Source organism: Pinus tabuliformis, chromosome 6, assembly GCF_031772625.1.
Source record: "Pinus tabuliformis cultivar Carrire ecotype Pingquan chromosome 6, CPIR1, whole genome shotgun sequence".
Taxonomy (NCBI): Eukaryota; Viridiplantae; Streptophyta; class Pinopsida; order Pinales; family Pinaceae; genus Pinus; species Pinus tabuliformis.
The window spans coordinates 191,708,823-191,728,540 of record NC_142292.1 but is presented as its reverse complement, the minus strand read 5'-3'; positions in this window follow the sequence as shown (position 1 = coordinate 191,728,540).

Genomic DNA, 19,718 nt, shown 5'->3' with positions numbered 1-19,718 from the left:
GTGATGTATGGATATGTAGCTCATGAAAACCCATCTAGATGGCCCCCAATAATTACTGTTGCTGCTGCTCGAACAGCTACAGTACCTCCGCAGTGACATCCCGCACTGTGTCTCCAATGTCATTCAAATCTCCCTCTGTTAGGGTGATTGGGTCCAACGATGTCTTACTGGCCGTGGATTTCTTTCGGAGACCCCCTTTTTCTTCTTCTCTTGGACATTTGATGTGGTACGATGCCATCTGCGGGTCCGCTCCATGCTTCTCTCTTTGCTCGTCCATCTCTTCCTCTGTTTCGGGCGAAGGCGACCTCACACCTTTGTCAGAGCCATGCTCTGTTTCGCCTGTTTGCTTTTCCGCCTGCTGGGCAGCATCACACTTTGCTTGAGCCTTGTCAGCAGCCTCCTTCTTCCTCTTCTCTGCCAGCTGTGCCATATTGAGCTTGGCCTCCTCCTTTTTGCGCTGTGTGGTAGACTTGCTCGAACCTGCCGCCAAGTCTAAGGCAGTGTGCCACTCTGCTGGCCAACGATCAAGAACTAGACCAATCACTTTGTGCATTGCCAGGTAAGGCAAGTCATGCCACGTCTATTCAGGGTCCTTCCATGCCCTAATTGATACACGTTGAAAGTCTGCCTTGAACTCTGCATACACTTGTATTTTGGCAAACACAGTAGGTGACAATCACAGTTTGCGATTGATAGCCATGCATATGTTCATTTCCATCAAGTTCCAGAAGATCTTGCTATCCTTGATGCAATAAGCATCCTTGGTCACCCATAGCAAAGTGTACTTCACTGCTTCTGGTAGGTCCGGTGCGACTTTGGGGAATTGACTGTCTTCCGACAGCTCCTAGGCTACCAGTATAATGGAGAGAAAGAGCCACGCATAGTGGAAGGTCTTGCTGAGCTCTTGTTCCTTGCGGCAATTGGCAAGGAACTCACCGTAGAGATAGTGTGCCCAATTGGACTCCTTTGGCACATTGGGCTGCAAGAGCAATGATGGGTGTGAGCACTTCATCTGCGTGACACTTCCGCATAAATTTTCCTGCCAAGATCTACGTGGCCACCTTGACCGCAGGATCGCAGATACTCAAGATGGCATAGCCTCACGGCTTCTTCACAAGCTTGAATTTCTCCTTCATGGCCTCCTCGAGGGCCTATTCGCCACCTTTTCCACCAAACGTCATGGCTAGATTCTCCCCTATATACGGCAGCCGTGTGATCCTATGGATCAACATGTCAGTGATGGGTATCGACTCCTCTAGCCACAAACACCCATCATGCACCAAGCATAGAAATTTCTTGATGGCCAATACTGTAATGGGTGTGTGATTGTAGTGCAACACCCATAGGAAGTTGAGAAGACCTGCCTTGTCTACTCCCCTGAGCCACTTCCATGGTTCCAATGCAGTCATCCTGTGGTTGTGTGAACAATGCGGTGCATTAGCTGTTCTATCGCCATGTGTGAGAACTTCTCATGGTTAGCTAAGTCCCAATCTTCTAGTTTCAATAGTGAAACCCGCCCCAAGCGTGGTCCTTCAAAGAAAATATCATCTGGTAGCAGAGGTATGTGAAAGGCGACCTTACTTTCATCAAATGTCCTTTGGCACCTTGGTCTTGCCCTTGTGTGGAGGGACGTACTCGAGCAACTTAGTGATAGGGTTAGAACCCTCGATTTCAACTTCCCCCACTTCCACACCTAAATCCTCATCATCCATCGGGATGTCCTCAATTTCTTCCTCCTCTAGCCCCAAGTTAATGGTTTTTCCCTTTTCCTGTTTGGTGGTCTTTTCCCTCTCCGGGTTTCTTCTAGGCGATGTGCACACCGGTATCGCAGCCTGCTTGCCCTTATTATCCTTCACACTCTCCTTGGTTGGGGTAGGCTTCGATCTAGGCATCTGTGGTGACTTGGGGACTTTAGCTGGTACCTATGAAACCTCTGGAGTAGCTTCCTCTACCTCCATAACAACCTCTGGCACAACCCCTTTGGCTATCACTGCTTTGGTGTCCATAGCTTCAGATCTTGGGATAAAATCATGGATGAAATTGTGGTTGGACTCTGGAAACCGATAAAACATTGGGTAGTCAAGTAATGCTTCGAGAAATGCATAGATCATGCACGTACGAGATCTCACCAACTCAATGTTCAAAATGCCAAGTGTTTTTTGTTGGGTCTCCACCTGTAATTTATAGGCCATTTAAGCTTCAAATCCGACTATTCCCCCCACATTTGGTTCGTCAATGTTGGATTTGTGACAGATTTCCAAGGATCTTATCCATAAATTATGTCTTAAATGATGGTTTCCCCCTCCGTTTGGCCGCATTCTTGTCGTCAAATCAGGAACAGTGACTTTAAATGTCACTTTCTGGCTAACCTGCACTATTTTTCCCTGGGTAGCACATCTCTCTTTGTGTTGTTGCAAACCCCGTGACATTTCCTCGTTTAGCACAATCCTCCAATCACACAGTTCCCCAACCTGAGCAGTGTAGTTTATAGTCCCACACCTCCTTTCAGCTACTTGGAGCACAAAGGTTATTCTACCTTCATATAATCACCTGGTCGGATCACCGGTGTATGGCTTCAATTGGCTACCATTCACCTTACTTGGGAAGGGATCTCCATTCAATTTAACCAACTGAACTGCTCCACCGTCGGTAATCTCCTTAATGACATAAGGCCCTAGCCAGTGCATTCTAAATTTCCATGGAAGTTTATCAAACTTGCTGTCATATAACAAAACCAGATCATTTACCTTAAAGGTGCGTAGCTTAATGTGTCGATCATGCCATGCTTTTTCACGGTGCTTTTGGAACTTTTGCTGAAATCTAGCCAGAAATCTTCCTCAAGCTCAGTAAGTTGCATGAGCCTCTCTTCCAGGGCTCCGTGATCCATCATACCCGTGAGTGACGCTATGCACAGACTAGGCACAATGTATTCCATGGGCATCACTGCTTCAACACCGTATACAAGCCTAAAGGGTGTCTGTCTAGTAAACCTTTTTCATGTCGTTCGATAGGCCCATAGTACAGTAGGTATGCGCAAGTCCTAATCACTTCGCTGAGCGTTGCAAACCTTGGTCAGCACGTTCTCTAGTACCTTATTGAATGCTTCCACCGTCCTATTAGCCTGTGGGTGATAAGGCATGTTTTTCTGGTGATATACCTGGAATTCCTCCCACGCTAGTTGTTTCGTTCAGAAAGTGCATACCATGATCACTCATCAAAATCTTCGAAGACCCATATCGCATCGATACATCCTCAAAGAGAAACTTCACAATGGTCACACTTGTGCAGTCCTTCATAGGTTGTGCCTCTGCCCATCGAGTCAAATACTCAGTTGCAGTGATAATGTACCGCACTCCCGTCTTCTTCCCTTGGAGCTAAATGGGTCCCACAAAATCTACCGTCCATTTCTCGAACGATTGTAACATCATCTATGGATTCAGAGGCATCTCATCTCTCCATGATGGCCTGCCAATCCTTTAACACACATCACACAGCTTGCAGTAAGATTTTCAATCCTGATGGAGGGTTGGCCACCACAAACCTGTGCATAGAATCTTCTGTTCGATCACCCTTCTTGTGTAATGCCCTCCTGTGGCACCCCCATGAGCATCCACGAGGATAATTCTCCTTTCAAACTCCAGTACATATCATTGTAATACTTCATCAGAACCTATTTTGTATAGATGTCCAGCAATGACAGAAAAGTTTACCGCACGCACCACTAACTCCTTTTTCTGGAGGATGATGTAGCCTTCTGGGGTAGTTCCTGTCATTAGGAAGTCTATGATGTCTTCAAAGTGACCATCCGCTACATGTACTGCAAATAGCTATGTGTCAGGCAATCCTTCCTCCAAATTAGTGGGTTCTTCCCTCGTTTCGATGCGCGACAGATGATCTGGTCCCATGTTCAGTTATCCAGGCTTCACAATAACCTCAAAAACATACTCTTCGAACAACAACCACCTACAGATTCTCCCCCCCAACACAGGCTTATTAACCAGGTATTTCAACATAGAATGATCTCTATACATCTTAAAATGTCCACCCAGTAAATAGTGTCTAAACTTCTAGAGCGCATATACCATGGCTAATCCTTCGCGCTCAGTAGTGGAATAGTTCTTCTCAGCCTTGGATAACCTCCTTCTTGTGAATGTTATATGATGGTCCAATACTCCTCCGAAGGCCTGTGTCAGTACTACTCCTAGTGTTATACATGACGCATCTACATGTATATGAAACTCCTTCTTCCAATTTGGGAAGAATAAAATCAAGGCGGTGACCATTTTTCTTTTCAGCATGTTCAAGCTGTTTTGACAGTCCTCGTTCCAATAGAACGTGACATCCTTTTTCAACAAATTCTCCATAGGCGTGGTTATCTAGGCGTAGCCCTTGATAAGCTTCCTATTCTACCCAGCATGTAGTAAGGTTGCGCGCAACTATTTCACACTCCTCGACATCTCCAAGTTAAGTATCACTGTGATCTTCGCAGGATCTACTATCATTCCCTGTCTACAAACCACATGACCCAGCAAAGTCCCAAAAGGAACAAAAAACAAACATTTCTTCAGATTGAGTGCAATTTGGTACCTTCGACAAGTATCTAGCATTAAGTGAAACTAGCCACATGGAATTTTACCAACCTAAACACAGTCCAGTCATCAAACACCTCTAGAAACTTATGAATGAAGTATTTGAATGCAGTAATGACTACGCGCGAAAAATTCACAGGTGCATTCTTTAATCCGAAAGGCATTAGAATGTACTGAAAACATCCCTATTCAGTCACGAAGGTCATCTTGCTTCTATCTTCAGGCGCGATTTTGATCTGATGGTACTTAGAGAACCCATCAATGAAGGAGTACACTTCCTGGCCACCTACATTATCCAATATCTCATCACTAAACAAAGTTGGGAAAGGATCATGTACGCAAGCATCATTCAACCTCCTAAGATCTACTCATATCCTTATTTCATCCTTCTGCTTCTTTTCCTGTACCACCATTGGGCTTACCCAATCAGATTCTTCTACGGGCTCAATGATGCCTACCACGAGAATCTTATCTAACTCTAAGCGGACCTTCTCCTTATACATTGGATTGAGATGGTAAGGTCTTTGCTTAACCAGCTTAGCATCAGGTTTCAACATGATCTTCATAATGCCCAGGTCTCCTATTATCCCTTTTAACTTCGTAAACTTGGTGGGGAAAAAATCCTAGTATTCATGGAGCAATTCGGCAACCTTATCTACCATTGCATCATCCCAGTAATCTCCAATATTAACAAATTTGGGCTCTACCTCCGTACCAATATTTACCTGTTTCGTTTTTAGTGGTGCAGTTATATCAAGATTCTCAATCTGCGGCCCCTCGACCTCGCGGTGATCCTTGGTTTCAAGGATATTTATCTTTCATGGGTCCTTGTCTTCTTCTTCAGCAGTCACGTTATAGCATTCTAGTGCATGGCTTAGCTGAGTAGTCCAATCAGGTTGAACTAGATCCAAAGGATCCTGTGGTACCCTAAAGATTGTTGTTTTAACTTCTTGTAGTGCTTCATCAATACAGTCAAACCCGTCTTCGAAGTTGAACGTCATTATGAACCCTTCGCACAGAATATCCCATTCACCTATGCCACGACAAAGATCTATCTCTAAGTACCAATTCATCAGGATGACATCCAAGGTGTGACAGAACAAGTGCACCCATTCAGATTGGGGCTTCGCTCCATAGGCCTTAGCCCATTTAGCCAAGTGTGTGTGCACATCATCCTTCCCATCATACTTATTTGTCACTCGTACCTTTGACTTCCCAAATCGCATTATCATCATCCTCCTACACTCCCGCCAATCATCAAAACTACCCTTGTGCATACCCCACCATCTTGCAAGCGTAGTGCGCAATGCCTAGTCGAAATCCTGGAAGCACTGCTTCTCTGGTACTTCCCTCTCAAATGCATCCAAAAACACATCCACATTATTCAAGCCATCATAAGTGGGAAAATTTCTTACCTCTGATGACATACAGCGCAGCAACCAGGTCATCATGTTATAACTTAGCGTAGTTACTTCATGTAGCTGATTTTTCCGGTGCTCTAATTCTTCATCCGAGTCTGAGGTGTAAGAACTCTCGCGATCCCATGTAATTTGGTCATCCCCTATCAGATTCACCCAATCTTGGTCTCGCACTGTTATTTTATATATCTAGTCCAAATCGTCATTGCTCTCGTAATCATGGACTGGTTCAGTATAGCGAGATCCTTCAGCAGGATCTAGGGGTACTATTACATGAAGCAATTCTTTTCAAATATCATCTTTCGCTTCTTTAGGTTGGTTACCTCGTTCATGTCAGTAGCCCAATCAATGCCAAGGAGAGCAGGGTAGGGGTTGTTGTCATTCATAATTTCTATTACTTCAAAATTAGCCAATGCGCTCGTGCCTCCAATATCGATAGTTACTCCTTGCACCCATCCCATGGGGATGATCTTCTGCTGATTTACCATCCTTAGTTGAATCAGAGACTACTACAACATAGGTCTCCCCATCCACTCCCAAGTCTGCTTCAACAAAATGTTTGCGTCTGATCCCAGATCCAAAATAACCTGATCCATTTCATATTCTCCTATCTATGCGGTGAGTCTCATCTCCCCCCATGTCCTTGATTTATGCTTACCAATCTTCTGTACCACGCACGGTTCACCTGAAGCATTTCCGGCGCATCTATTTATTAGTTCCTGTAACCCCTTCATAGCCTTGCTATCGTGCAATAGTTTCATGCAGGTCTCTAGAAAGGGTGTAAGCATAGAAGGGTCCATTTCCTGATGAGGCTAATCCTGGCTCGCTGAGGTAGAGGCCTCAGCAAAGCTCTTCTTTGCTTGCATGAATGTTTCACATGCGCGCTCCAGATCAAATTTAGCCTCTGTTGCCAGAGCATTACGAACCCATGAACTGTCTTCAGGCTGCTTCCCCTTATTGTCACCCGTTGAAATTCCACTTTGGAGCACTATATTCACATTCGGATCCTCTTTGCAAGGATAAACCCTCATCATCTACAAGTTCTGACGGTTGCGGTGGTAGCACCCCTTTGTCGCGTATCCTCGCTATCAATGTAGGATAGTCCTACGTCTCATGATCAAACTGAGTACAATATTTGCACGACGGGCATGTTGGGTTAGAGCATTCACGGGCATAGTGTCTTGGTCCTCCAAAATTGTAACAGATTAGTTGTCCCTGACCTTTTCTAGGTCTCCTCTACCTCGGCCTCATCGGTGCCCCTGAAAGCCTATTCGCGTCATCCCAGCACTCTGGTCAGGGGGCCATGTTTCTGTCTGAACTATATAGGTACTTGTTATGTCCATCATCAATTCATAACTTCAGCAGTTGCACTCGTCATGCCCTATTGACTTGCAGAAGTTGGATAGCAGTTGTTGTGGTGTTTGTACAAACTTCTGCAGCAAATGACAGTTATCAATCATATGTTTCCCTGCTACCTGACATATAGCGCACCACAATGTAGGCCCCACGCTCGGTCTTGCTTGGGCTTCTGGCCTCAAAGGCATCGATCCTCCTCCTGCAATATAATTCACAAAGACCGAGTAGTGGTCTTTGTCATGCCGCTGACCTTTACATTTCAGGCACCATATCTCTTCGCGTGCCTCCGGTTGAATTGTTTTGTCCTACTTCAAACTTTACATTTCGAGGCAAAGATTTTGCAACTGCGCATGGATATGTTGAACCCACAGATTCAGATCTTGCATCAGTGTTTCATGCAGACTTATTGCAATCTCCAAGGCCTCTGCCTGAGTTGTAATCTTCTGTTGTGATAGTGCAACCCTTAGGTGAGGTAGGAGGGAAGCCACGAACCATTCGAAGTGCTGTTGTTAAGTTCATGTTAGCTTCGCAGTACATTTCAATCTCTAATCCAATTCCCAAGGCATCTCACCTAGTTATATCATGATTTCCTTGAACACCACAATTGAATGCGCCTGAGATTTAGGCCTACTGAACTCTTTATTCAGCACGGTTTGGATTTCTACCAACCCAACGTTTGGGTTATCATTAGAGTACTTGATGTACCAAATTAGCTTGCAATCCTACAAAGTGCTAACCAATGTTTCCTTCTTCTTGTGATCATTTGTGATGCCCTAAGCTTCCCATATAGCTTTTACGATGAACCAAAACTGGTCTGGGTTCTCATTTCCCAAGCTCTTAAACAAAGGAAGCTTCACTGAATTTGCCATGTTGAACTGTGGTGGAGGTGGTGGTGGTGTTGGCGAAATCGCAGGTGACGGTGGTGAAGTTGGAGGTGGTGTAGGTGGAGGTGGCAGTCATGGGAATCCCCATTTTATTAGTTGAACTACACTTTGTGGAGAAGCCTACGCTACTCCTTCTTTATCACCCAACGAAGGTGAAATCAGTGGGATATATTCAGGAGCCTTTCTTCCTTTGTTCCGGTAAGTATTTCCACTTCGCGCAGCCCCGAACATCAAGGTAGCTGCATAAAGACTTCAACTACTTACCTTGTGGACCTTTGAAAAAGCATCGCTTTGCCTCGCTATAATTGACTGAGGTACTAACCACAAATTATGTCACAAACCCCCCAGATACGATTGAGCCAATGATCGATAGTGCGAGTGATCTTATCCTCAGAGGCTTCTAGTCTCTGTACTAACTCCAGGGTCCAGACAATAGGACTGTCAATCCTCCACCTTCCTTGGCTATTCAATGGCTTTGCGATCCACTCTTATAACTCAACTGGAAAGGAAAAGAAAAAGATCTCATGGATTTCTGTATACAAGTACCTTTATATCCATTGTTCCTTTATCAGCCGTGGATTTATGTTTTCTTGTGCTGTGAATTCATGGATCTTCCTATCCAACTAGTCTTTGACCTTTTTCTTGGTTGGATTCTCGTGATACAACATCACAAATCTCTCATGTAGATTCCAGTCCTGACAACATAACCATTTGTTGGCTTTGTGGGGCCTGACCCAGGTTCAGCGTTAGTTAGCCAAACAAATCCCTACACTACTGGCCCTTTCGGCATTAGCCCGTGAAGCACAGACCAAAGTCTCAACTATGTTATTATTGGTGATACATTATACCATAGAGGGCTTGACTCAATCCTTAGGCATTGCTTAACTTTGGAATAAGCCGAGTCAGTACTTAATGATTGCCACAATGGAGCTTATGGCGATCATCTATCAGGGCTTGCAACAGCCCAGAAAATTTTGCAAGCAGGCTACTTTTGGCCTTCGCTTTTCAAAGACTGTATTGAAGCGGTCAAATGTTTCCATCCTTGTCAAGTTTATACGTGGAAAATGTGTGCGCATCTAGGCCACTTTTTCCTGTTCTCACCATCGGTCCATTTACAAAGTGGGGCATTGATTTTACTACTTGTAATCTACCTTCGACAGGGAATCACAAGTACATCATTGTGGCCGTAGACTACTTTACAAAGTGGGTTGAGGCCATGCCTATTTTCAAAAATGATAGTGAGACACCAGCCTTGTTTCTCTTTAAACAGTTTATTTCACGATTTAGTATCCCAAGAGAGATTGTCACTAACCATGGCAGTCACTTCCAAAATCAACCGATGACCAAATTGGCTCTCAAGTTGGGCTTCTGGTAGGAGCATTCATCTCCATATTATCCTCAGGGAAATGGGCAAGTTGAAGTTGTGAATAAGTCCCTTAAGACCATCTTACAAAGGACAATTGATAAAGCTCTATCCAATTGGCACATCATGTTGTACCCAACGCTTTGGGCATATTGAATCTTAGTTAAGAGTTCCACTGGTTTTACTCCTTTTCAACTAGTTTACTAGTTGGAATCTATTTTCCCTATCAAATGTGAAATTCTGTCCCTTAAGCTAGCTGTAGAACTTCTTTCGAAGACATTTAGTCTAGAAGAACACCTCGTTCATTTGGAACATCTTGATGAGTAGCGTTGAGATGCAACCATAATAAACAAAGCCCATAAGAAGAGGATTAAAACTCAGTATGATAAAGTTGTCTATCCTCGGGTTTTCTCTTAAGGCGACCTTGCCTTAGTCTATGACCAAGACAAAGACATCCCGGGGGTAGGCAATTTCAAATCTATGTGGTATGGTCCCTTTATAATCAAGCGTGTTTTGGAAAAAGGGGCTTATGAATTAATTGATCTTGAAGGGAACAAGCTGGCAGAGCCCAGAAATGGGCTCTACCTTAAGAAGTATTTTGCTTAGGCTTCGACTGAGCAATTGCTTGTTTGTATATATTGTATCTTTGTACATATCTGTCTGGCATCTTTGTGATATCGATATTCTTTTTATTTTCTTTGGTAGGTATTGATGGATGATTCGATATATTTCAAATTCGCCGATGGTGCAAGTTGGCACACTCAGAATCTTGCTTCTGCGGCTTGGGTGATTTATTATCCATCTGGCTATTTGATGGTGTCAAGGGGATTTTGTATTGGCCCTGCTTCGAACAACATTGGAGAATATACTACCCTTCTTAATTTACTATACGAAGCAATATCTTATGGGATTGCTTCATTGGTAGTTTATCTAGACTCACAACTGGTGGTGTCACAGTTAAATAACACTTATCGGGTTTGTAATCCTTATTTATATCGTCAAGTTTTGAGAGTGAGAGTGTTGAAACGATCATTTATTTATATTATATATGTTCACATTCCACAATCTTATAATTCATTAGTAGAATCTATTGCTAGTCAAGCATTATATTGGCACATTAATCATTCATCAAATAAAATAAAAAATTGAATCTATATATATATATCATAAAATCGCTTGTATATAGATGGAGTGTTCAAAAAAAAATATACAAAATTGGGATAAGATACCCTCAAAATTTGGGCTTATGCTCATAATCATGTCTAGTCATACATAGATCTATATATCGAGCCAGCTCAGGATGAGTAGCTAAAAATTTAACCGCAGCGTTGGCTACACGCTGAAGTATCTGAACCCAGTCCTATGGTACCCCTACCACACGACGCTACATCTCCTCAAGTAGATCCTCTACATCTATCATAGGTACTTGGTGAGTTAGTCTCACCAAGTTTCTCTGAACAACATAGAGGACTCTCTCTATCTCAGCTACCGCCTCTTCAGCCCCTCTTCCGTGACACCTGTGCCTCAAAAATCCATCAGGTCTCACTAGACCCACATCTAGAACATGGTCATTGTAGTGGTCTCAGCTAGGGTGCTAGACTGGACTCTATATTTAATATCGACCGAGGTGCGTAAGCTTAGAGGTTGGTCTAAGGTATATAGACATAAAGAATTACCGCCCAGGTGATTATGAGGTAAATTTCAAGGCTTCTTTACGGAAGACCATGATATGCAGCCTATCCTTCACACACCTAGAGTACCCTACTAATGTATCTGACTACAAGACATGCATCTATCAAAGCAAACTATGAATCTAAAGACTGTGTATGATTGTGGCAACGATTCTAACCCCCTTACAGAGGTATCACTCAGAAAACCTTTGCTTAGTAAACACACACAGCATGCAAGATATTTCCACTATGAAACTATATAAAAAAAAAGAACATGAATAGACTGTGAAATGAGGCAGAGTTTATGATCATGCATCTGTAAATCACACAAGGACCAAATCCCTTACAAGATTCTCGTTCCAGATCCTAGTGCTGACCATTCAACATAACAGTAAACCCTTCGGATGCGCACACCATATACATGTAATGAAACTCAAAACATAAAGGAATCGAAAGCTCATATGACTGCAGCGTATATACTATGTGAATCAACAGTTATATAAATCGAAACTATGATGCAACCTGTGATACATAAATCGAAACCAATACAACGTTGTGTAAGCATATAGATTGAAACTAATACAACGTTGTGCAAACATATATGTATAAACTGAAATGAAATGTAAACAAAACGAAGAGCAGTATACCAAACAAAGGACGCAGGGCCCGTCCGCGCCTAAGGGTATACTGACTACCACCGTTCAGCAATCAACCAATGCAAAGGAGTGAACACACGTTGGGACTGTAACCGGTTCTGTGTATTAACTAAACTCTGTTATGAGCGAATGTTTCAACAACTGATTAATTAAAATTCAAAAACATTGAACTACTGTATTTACACACGCGTACATACAGCCATGTCATTAATGCAGTGAATGTACATAGTGCTGTTGCCGCGTTTTTACATAGCCTTTTTGCAAAATGTTTCCATACCATAAGTTTCAAAAAGAACAAAAAATCAAAATGAAAATAGAACAATGCTGTTGCTGCCTTTATGCGCCAGAGTATCCTGCTTTGACTGAAGTTGACCGCATGCATAGGAGGCTCGATTTGGATGGAAGATAGGTGTTTGCCCATCCTTGGACATTCCACTTTTCGCCCATGCTTTTCGTTCTCGCTCATCCGCTGCGCCACATGTCAAACGGTAAACTCATTACAGGTTGTGGGTACTTCCTGTAGTCAAGTCATCAAAAACCTCTAATTCTGGAACATAAAACCCCTAAATTAATTCTTATGCAATTTAATAACTATAGAGCAATTAATAATCAACATTCAAGGATTTTGAGGGATAAATGATGAAAATGTATGGATAAATGATGTGAAACTGGAAAGGAAAAAGGGTCTTAGGATGATACCAACATCTCTCCCCGACTTAAGGACTTAGCATGTCCTCATGCTACCCCAGAGGTACTCCCTTTGAACTCTGTGCCTGCATGGACCTCTGCTAGCTTGAGCAGGGTATCTACATTCTCCTTCACCTGTTGATCCTTCTGTCCCTTGAGCTCTTGCTTCAGCTTTTTATATTTCTCTTTAAGAGCCTTTTTCTGGTTGTACCACTTAGTGGCCCAGTTGGAAATCTCAGATTGCTCAGTCTCTAACTCACTGATCCTTTCCTTTAGCTTTTCATTTGTCTTCTGTACTTCTTTGCTTTGTGCCCTGAGCAGTTCATTTTCTCTTTTGATAACCTTTTCCAACATGTTAGCTTCCATGAGCTCTTCTTTCAATTCCTCAATTTGCTTTTCTAGCTTCTTCTGTCTCTTGGTAGGAGGTGGTGAACATTTCTCCTGCTGGTTATGGCTTTCCACCTCTATGTCAACTTCTGGTGCTGGAGGTGAATGATCACCACTTTCAACATCCAAATGGGCAGGGGCAGGAGATTCAAATTGGTCTTCTTGCAGCTGAGTTTTTGATGTCCTCCTTGATCTTCGGGAGTAGGTGGTGAAGATTTTGTCTTTCTCAGCTCTCTTGACATCCTCTTTTTGCATGTTTCTGGTTCTTATGCTGCCCTCAGGTTGAGGTGCTCTGCTGGCCTTAGACACTGGAATTTCCTCATCTATATCCTTCATAAACCCAGAATCTTCTTGCAGCTCTTCTTTTTCCTCCTCATCTCTGATCTGGTTGACAGTTAAGAATTCTTTCCATGGCTTCCCTCGCTTTTGCAACTCATGTTCAATGAGGATTTTAACCAAGCCAAAATGGTATAGACTTTTGTCCTCATTCCCTTTTTGTTTCTGGATAGTTTTGGCCATCTTTGTTAAACTTTGCAGCAGAAAATATGGCACACTGATTTCACATTGTTTCTTTAGATGGAGGAGTAGCTTGATGTGATAGAGATAAAAAATGCTGTATCTACCTTCACATGTTATAAACTTTTGGATAATGTAGACCATTTCATCCCAAGGATGAACTAACCAGCTTCTTGGAACTCCCTTTTTCCAGTTTACTGAGGAAACTCTAGACCTGGACATGAACTGTGTCCATGATTTCTCCTTGAATTGTTTAGTCTTAAAGTACTTTTCTCCCTCAGGGCTGAGTCCAATTGCCTGGGCTATGGTATCCTCTGAGATTCTGAAGGAGAAGGTGCCTATTAGGGCCTTTTCTCCATTAAAAGTAAAGGCAAATTGTTTTGTGACTTCTTCATTGCTCCCATGGAATTTTTCGAGAAAGGGTAGCCACTGTGCTTCTCTAAGGATCTCAATACAGTCTTCATGGTACTGTGAGCTATCGAATGTACTAGGTTCAACTCTATTAGTCATGGTAATGGCCGAGGGTTATACCTCTAACCCTTCTCTGTCTATACTTTTAGAATTTAAACACAGAGATGTCAAGTTGGTTACCTGGTATATGTAGCTTCCTTCAATCTTTAATTATGGTGCTTAGCTGGTCGATACAACTGCTGTGGGTGTTAGAAGTAGAATGGTGATGCTTCCCTTTTCGGCGCTCACCGGTTTCACTGTGTAAACCGACCCCAAACAGTGATACTTTCCTCTGCGCTCTTTGTTCAAATTTCACTTTGTAACCCCACTCAAATGGTAACAATCGCCTCGGCGTTCCTTGCTTCACTCCTTTACGTTGTAACTCTACCCATATGATGACAATCTCCTCGCGTTCCTTGCTTCAAACTTTCGCTGTGTAAGTTATGGGAACCGAGGATGTGAAATACCCTGTACTCGCCTTACAATGTAATCATACAATTTAAAAACAGAGGGTTGTACGCTTATATGCACATTAGCATAAGGACGCTGAGAGCATACCGAAAGTGCTGAGCTATAATGCTGGGTAGCAATGCTGGGTGGCGAGGTTATAATTCGGGTGTGTGTGTGGTGTAAAACATATAGGCCGTTTGTTATGATTCGACTGTATGGAGTAAAGAATATATATATATAGGCCGCTTTTATCTCATCCTTTGTTATTTGTTTTTTTTTTTTACAAACACACAGCTTACCACGTGTCCTTTTTAATTATATTCAATCATGTAGAGAATGTTGGTATGCCTGGAGGGTATATGTGTTGGTGATGGGTGTTAGGGATAGGTGGATGTAGGGAATGATGAAACTTGGTGGGATAAGGGGTGGTAAGTGGATGTATGAAGGTGTCCTTGAAATTAATTACAATAGCTTATAGTCACCAAAATTACATTAAAACTAATCTAGGAAATTAAATGCCCAAAAATAGAAATACATTACTCCTTTGTTGATCATTTGACATGCTGAGTTGCTAATTCTTTTGACTGTTCTTTTGACAGGTCCTCTTGAGAAAAGTTTTGAAGATATAACAGGTCCCTTTTAAAAAAAATTTGAATGTACAGGTCCCTTTTTGAAGACTGAAAATGTAATAGGTCCCTTGAGAAAATTGTAACAGGTCCCTTGAACAGCTGAAGATGTTCATGCAGCTCTTTGTATTATTGCAAGTTTACTGAGCTTGCAATTTGCTGGAGTGTTGGTGGAAGTCTGTTGAAGTAGCCTTTGATGTCGAGAAATTTTTGACAGGTCCCAACTGAATGTTTTAAACAGGTCCCTTACTGCTGATTGGAATGTCTCAAACAGGTGTCAATTGCTTTAAACAGGTCCCTTCTGAATATCTTAAACAGGTCCCATTGCACTGATGGTGTTGATAGCATAGGTGTCTGAACAAAACAGGTCCCCCTGCAAACTATTTACAACCAGGTCCCTCTGAAAATCATGACAGAACAGCTTATTTGTTAAAGTCTAGAATGCTGGTAACAAGTTGTTGTGGGAAATTTATAGAATAAGAAATCTGAAGAATTTACAAGGGAGAGATAAAAGTAACAGAACAGATGTCTCCCTCTCCCCGACTTAAGGTTTGACTTGTCCTCAAGTCATGAAACAACTGAGAAATGAAACAATGAACAACAGAAATAGAATTCATGCCCGCCAATAAATTGGTTTTCAGGTAGGAATTCGGGGTTAGATTGTGCCAGATACTGGTTTTCACATCTAACCCATTATTATTTTTTTTTTTTTGTGTTTTTTTTTTTTTTTTTTTTTTTGTTTTTGTTTTTTTGTTTTTATTTTTTCTTGATTTTGAAATTGAAAGAAAATGAAACTAAGGCAGTGATACTGCAGCCGAGGGCTGCAGTACCTCAACCTCTTCTTGCTGAGATAACGTATTGAGAAAATCTTGTTTGCTGATGGGCTTGTTGTACAGCTTCAGGCGATGACCATTGACTGTGAAATAATGACCTTTGCCATCAATAGTTTGGAGTTTTACTGATCCATTGTCATAAGCCTGAACGATTTCATAAGGGCCCATCCAATGGGTGGTGAACTTAGCTTTATGATCCTTGAATTTTGAATCAAAAAGCAGAGCCCAGTCACCTTCTTTGAAGTGCTTCTTCTTAATGTGTGAATCATGCCATTGCTTCCTGTGCTTTTGCATGAGGGTGGTGGTTTGTTCTGCTTGTTGCCTCATCTCATCCAGCTGGTTCAACTGCTGGATTCTCTCTTTCTGTGCTTGATCCAAATCAATTAGTAAATCTGTAGCTAATTTAAAAGTGTGAATTTGGAATTCAATAGGAAGCATGACATCCTTACCGTACACCAATTGGTATGGTGTAAATCCGGTGGTATCTTTCCAAGTAATCCGGTAAGCCCAGAGTGCCTCCTTGAGCTTTTCCTCCCAGTTTTTGCGGTTCATTGCAACAGTTTTGGTAATGATCCCCTCCGAAGTCTTGTTGGTCGATTCCACCTGCCCATTGGCCTGTGGATGGTAGGGGGTACTTTTTCTATGCTTTATCTGGTACTTGTCTGTGATGTCCTTCATGAGCTTGGAGGTGAATTGGGTACCTTGATCAGTGAAAATTTCTCTTGGCACTCCATACCTCACAAAGATCTCCTCAAAAAGGAAATTGACTACTGTGTGTTCGGTTGCTCTTACCAGTGCTTTTGCTTCTGCCCACTTTGTGACATAATCAGTACACACTAAGATGTACTGCTTACCATTAGAGGCTGGGTTGATTGGTCCTATGAAGTCCAGAGCCCACTTATCAAATGGTTCTAAGTGAACTTGGGGCTGAAGTGGCATCTGATCCGTAGCTGTGGGTCTGCCCATCCTTTGGCAGCTATCACAACTCTTTACATACTTCTTGGCATCCTTGAAAATGGATGGCCAATAGTATCCAAGAGTAAGAACTTTGAAGGCTGTCCGCTTCGCTGCAAAATGCCCACCACACGGTTCATCATGGCAAGATTTTAAAATGTCAATTACCTCATCATTTCAGACACATCTCCTAATGATCATATCAAAACCAGTGTAAAAGAGATCGCCATTGAGCCATGAATATCTAACACTTTGTTTGATCAGTCTTTTCCTTTCCTTTGCAGTGAAATGTGGAGGTGTCCTACCTGTAGACAAGTAATTAGCTAAATCAGCAAACCAAGGAGTTACTATGGAAATGGCGAATAAGTGCTCATCCGGAAAAGAGTCCTCAACAGGAACAATCTCACCTGGATTTTGCAGTCTAGAGAGGAAATCTGCCACCTGGTTTTCTTTGCCTGGTCTATCTAGCACTGTGATGTTAAATTCCTGCAGCAATAGTAACCATCTGGTAACTCTGCCACTAGTTATTGGTTTATTCATGAGATGTCAAATGGCAGAGTGATCAGTATGTACAAAGACTTCATAACCAGTTATGTAATGGCGAAATTTGTTCACAACATAAATGATGGCAAGTGTTTCCTTTTCTGTAACTGTATAGTTAAGCTCGGCAGGTGTGAGATTTTTACTAATGAAATAAATTGCATATGTACAAGATTCTTCTTTTTGGCCTAAGCATGCACCTATGGCAGTGTCAGATGCATCGGTAAAAATATGAAATGGTAAACTCCAATTAGGCCCTCTCAGGACTGGTGCAGTAGATAGCTTCTTCTTAAGTTGTTCAAATGCATGTTGGCAGTTCTCAGTCCAATTAAAAAGTACATCTTTGGCAAGAAGTTTAAACAAAGGTAAGGCTATCTTGCTAAAATGTTCAATAAATCTGCGGTAATAGCTAGCATACCCAAGAAAACTTCTTACCTCTCGCTGGTTCTGTGGAATAGGCAAATCGGCAATAATCTGTATCTTGGCTGGGTCAACCTGGATGCCTTGGAAAGAGATATAATGGCCCAACACTATCCCTTCATTTAGCATCATGAAGCACTTTTCGTTGCTGAGGGACAGGTTAGCTTCAATACACCTTTTCAAAACTCTTTCTAGATTATCTAATGCATGTTCAAAAGAATTGCCATATACTGAAAAATCATCCATATACACTTCAACACAATCATGAATCAAATCAGCAAAGATAGCTAACACAGCTCGCTGAAATGTAGCTGGAGTGTTACAAAGTCTGAATGGCAAAACATTGTAGGCATAGGTGCCCCAAGGACAGGTGAAGGTGGTTTTGTCCTGGTCTTCAGAGGCAATTCGGATCTGATTGTAGCCACTGAAACCGTCAAGAAAGGAAAAGGATGATTTGCCGGCTAGGGTGTCTAACACTTGGTCAATGAATGGCAATGGAAAGTAGTCTTTGAGTGTGGCTTTGTTCAGCTGTTTGTAGTCAACACAGATACGCCACTTGCCATTCTTCTTAGGCACAATAACCAATGGGGATACCCACTGACTGTCAGAAATAGGATATATAAAGTTGACTCTCAAGAGTTTTTGCAACTCTTCTCTGACAATGTCTTGGAGCATGGGGTTCATTCTTCGTTGTGGTTGCCTCACCGGTTTAATGGTGCTATCAGTGTAAATGTGGTGAGTGCATGTGTCGGGGTGAATCCCATGCAAAGGCTTTTTGGTACTTTGTCAAGAGTCTAATCAATTTTTCTTGTTGAGATGAGTCAAGGTGGTTGCCTATATTCAAAGTTTTGCCTGGACTGATCTCTATGACTTGACTCTGAGTATTGGTGATGGATTGAATTGGAAAGATATCATGAAATGTAGATTGCAAGGAGTGGATAGTGCATGTTTCTTGAAAGTTTTGAGCTAGAAGTACATCTGCAGCATTATATTGTTCATTTCTCAAATTTTCAGATATATCAGGCTGTGAGAGAAATAATTCTATCAAATCAGTATTATCTTCATGGAAATCATAGATCTGGTCAATGCTAAAAACAGGTTGTACCTCCTCTTTGTCATTAAATTTGTCATCAAGCCACAAGTTATGGGTGACTGCAGGTGATTGTGCTGATGGATAGAGGGTGAGCTGTTTCCTTTCGGTCCCTCTAGAGATAATCATGTTACCTGATCGGCATCCAATAAATGCATCAGCAATCGCTAACCATGGTCTGCCTAGAATGATAGGATGTCCTCCTAGATTGGATTTGGGTTGAAGGACTAGGAAATCCACCGGATACTCCCAAGAGTCCAGTGAAACAATGATATCTTCCAAAATCCCCTCAGGAATGACTTTGGACGTATCAGCTAGTTCAAGAACAATTGTGGTATGTTGCAAATTCACAAGCTGGAGTGTTCTCATAGTTTCAAGGGTCATGACATTAATTGCAGCTCCAAGATCTATCAAAGTGTTTGGGATCCGTACGTTGTTAATGATGGTGGTCACTTTTGGAATGCCCGGATCAACATACTTCTCCATGGAGATGGTATTGGTCATAAGGCCTGCTAAATTTCCTAGAACATGAATGGTCTGAGGATCAATCCTCTTCCTAGCAGGTTTCTTTAGACACATATCTTTGATGGCTTTGGTGTAAATAGGAATGTCCTTTATAGCTTGCAGCAAAGGGATTTTTATGTAGACATTTTTAAGTTCATCCAAAACATCAAATTGTGGTGGAGGCAATGGTGGTTTGACTTGGACCAAACGGTCCGGAAAAGGTGGTTGCAGTGACTGCATGTGTTTGTCTCTGGTTTCACTGCTTGGTTGTGTTTGAGTTGTCATTTCATTTTCTTTTTCTAAGTTTTCTCCTTGCTGATCTGTT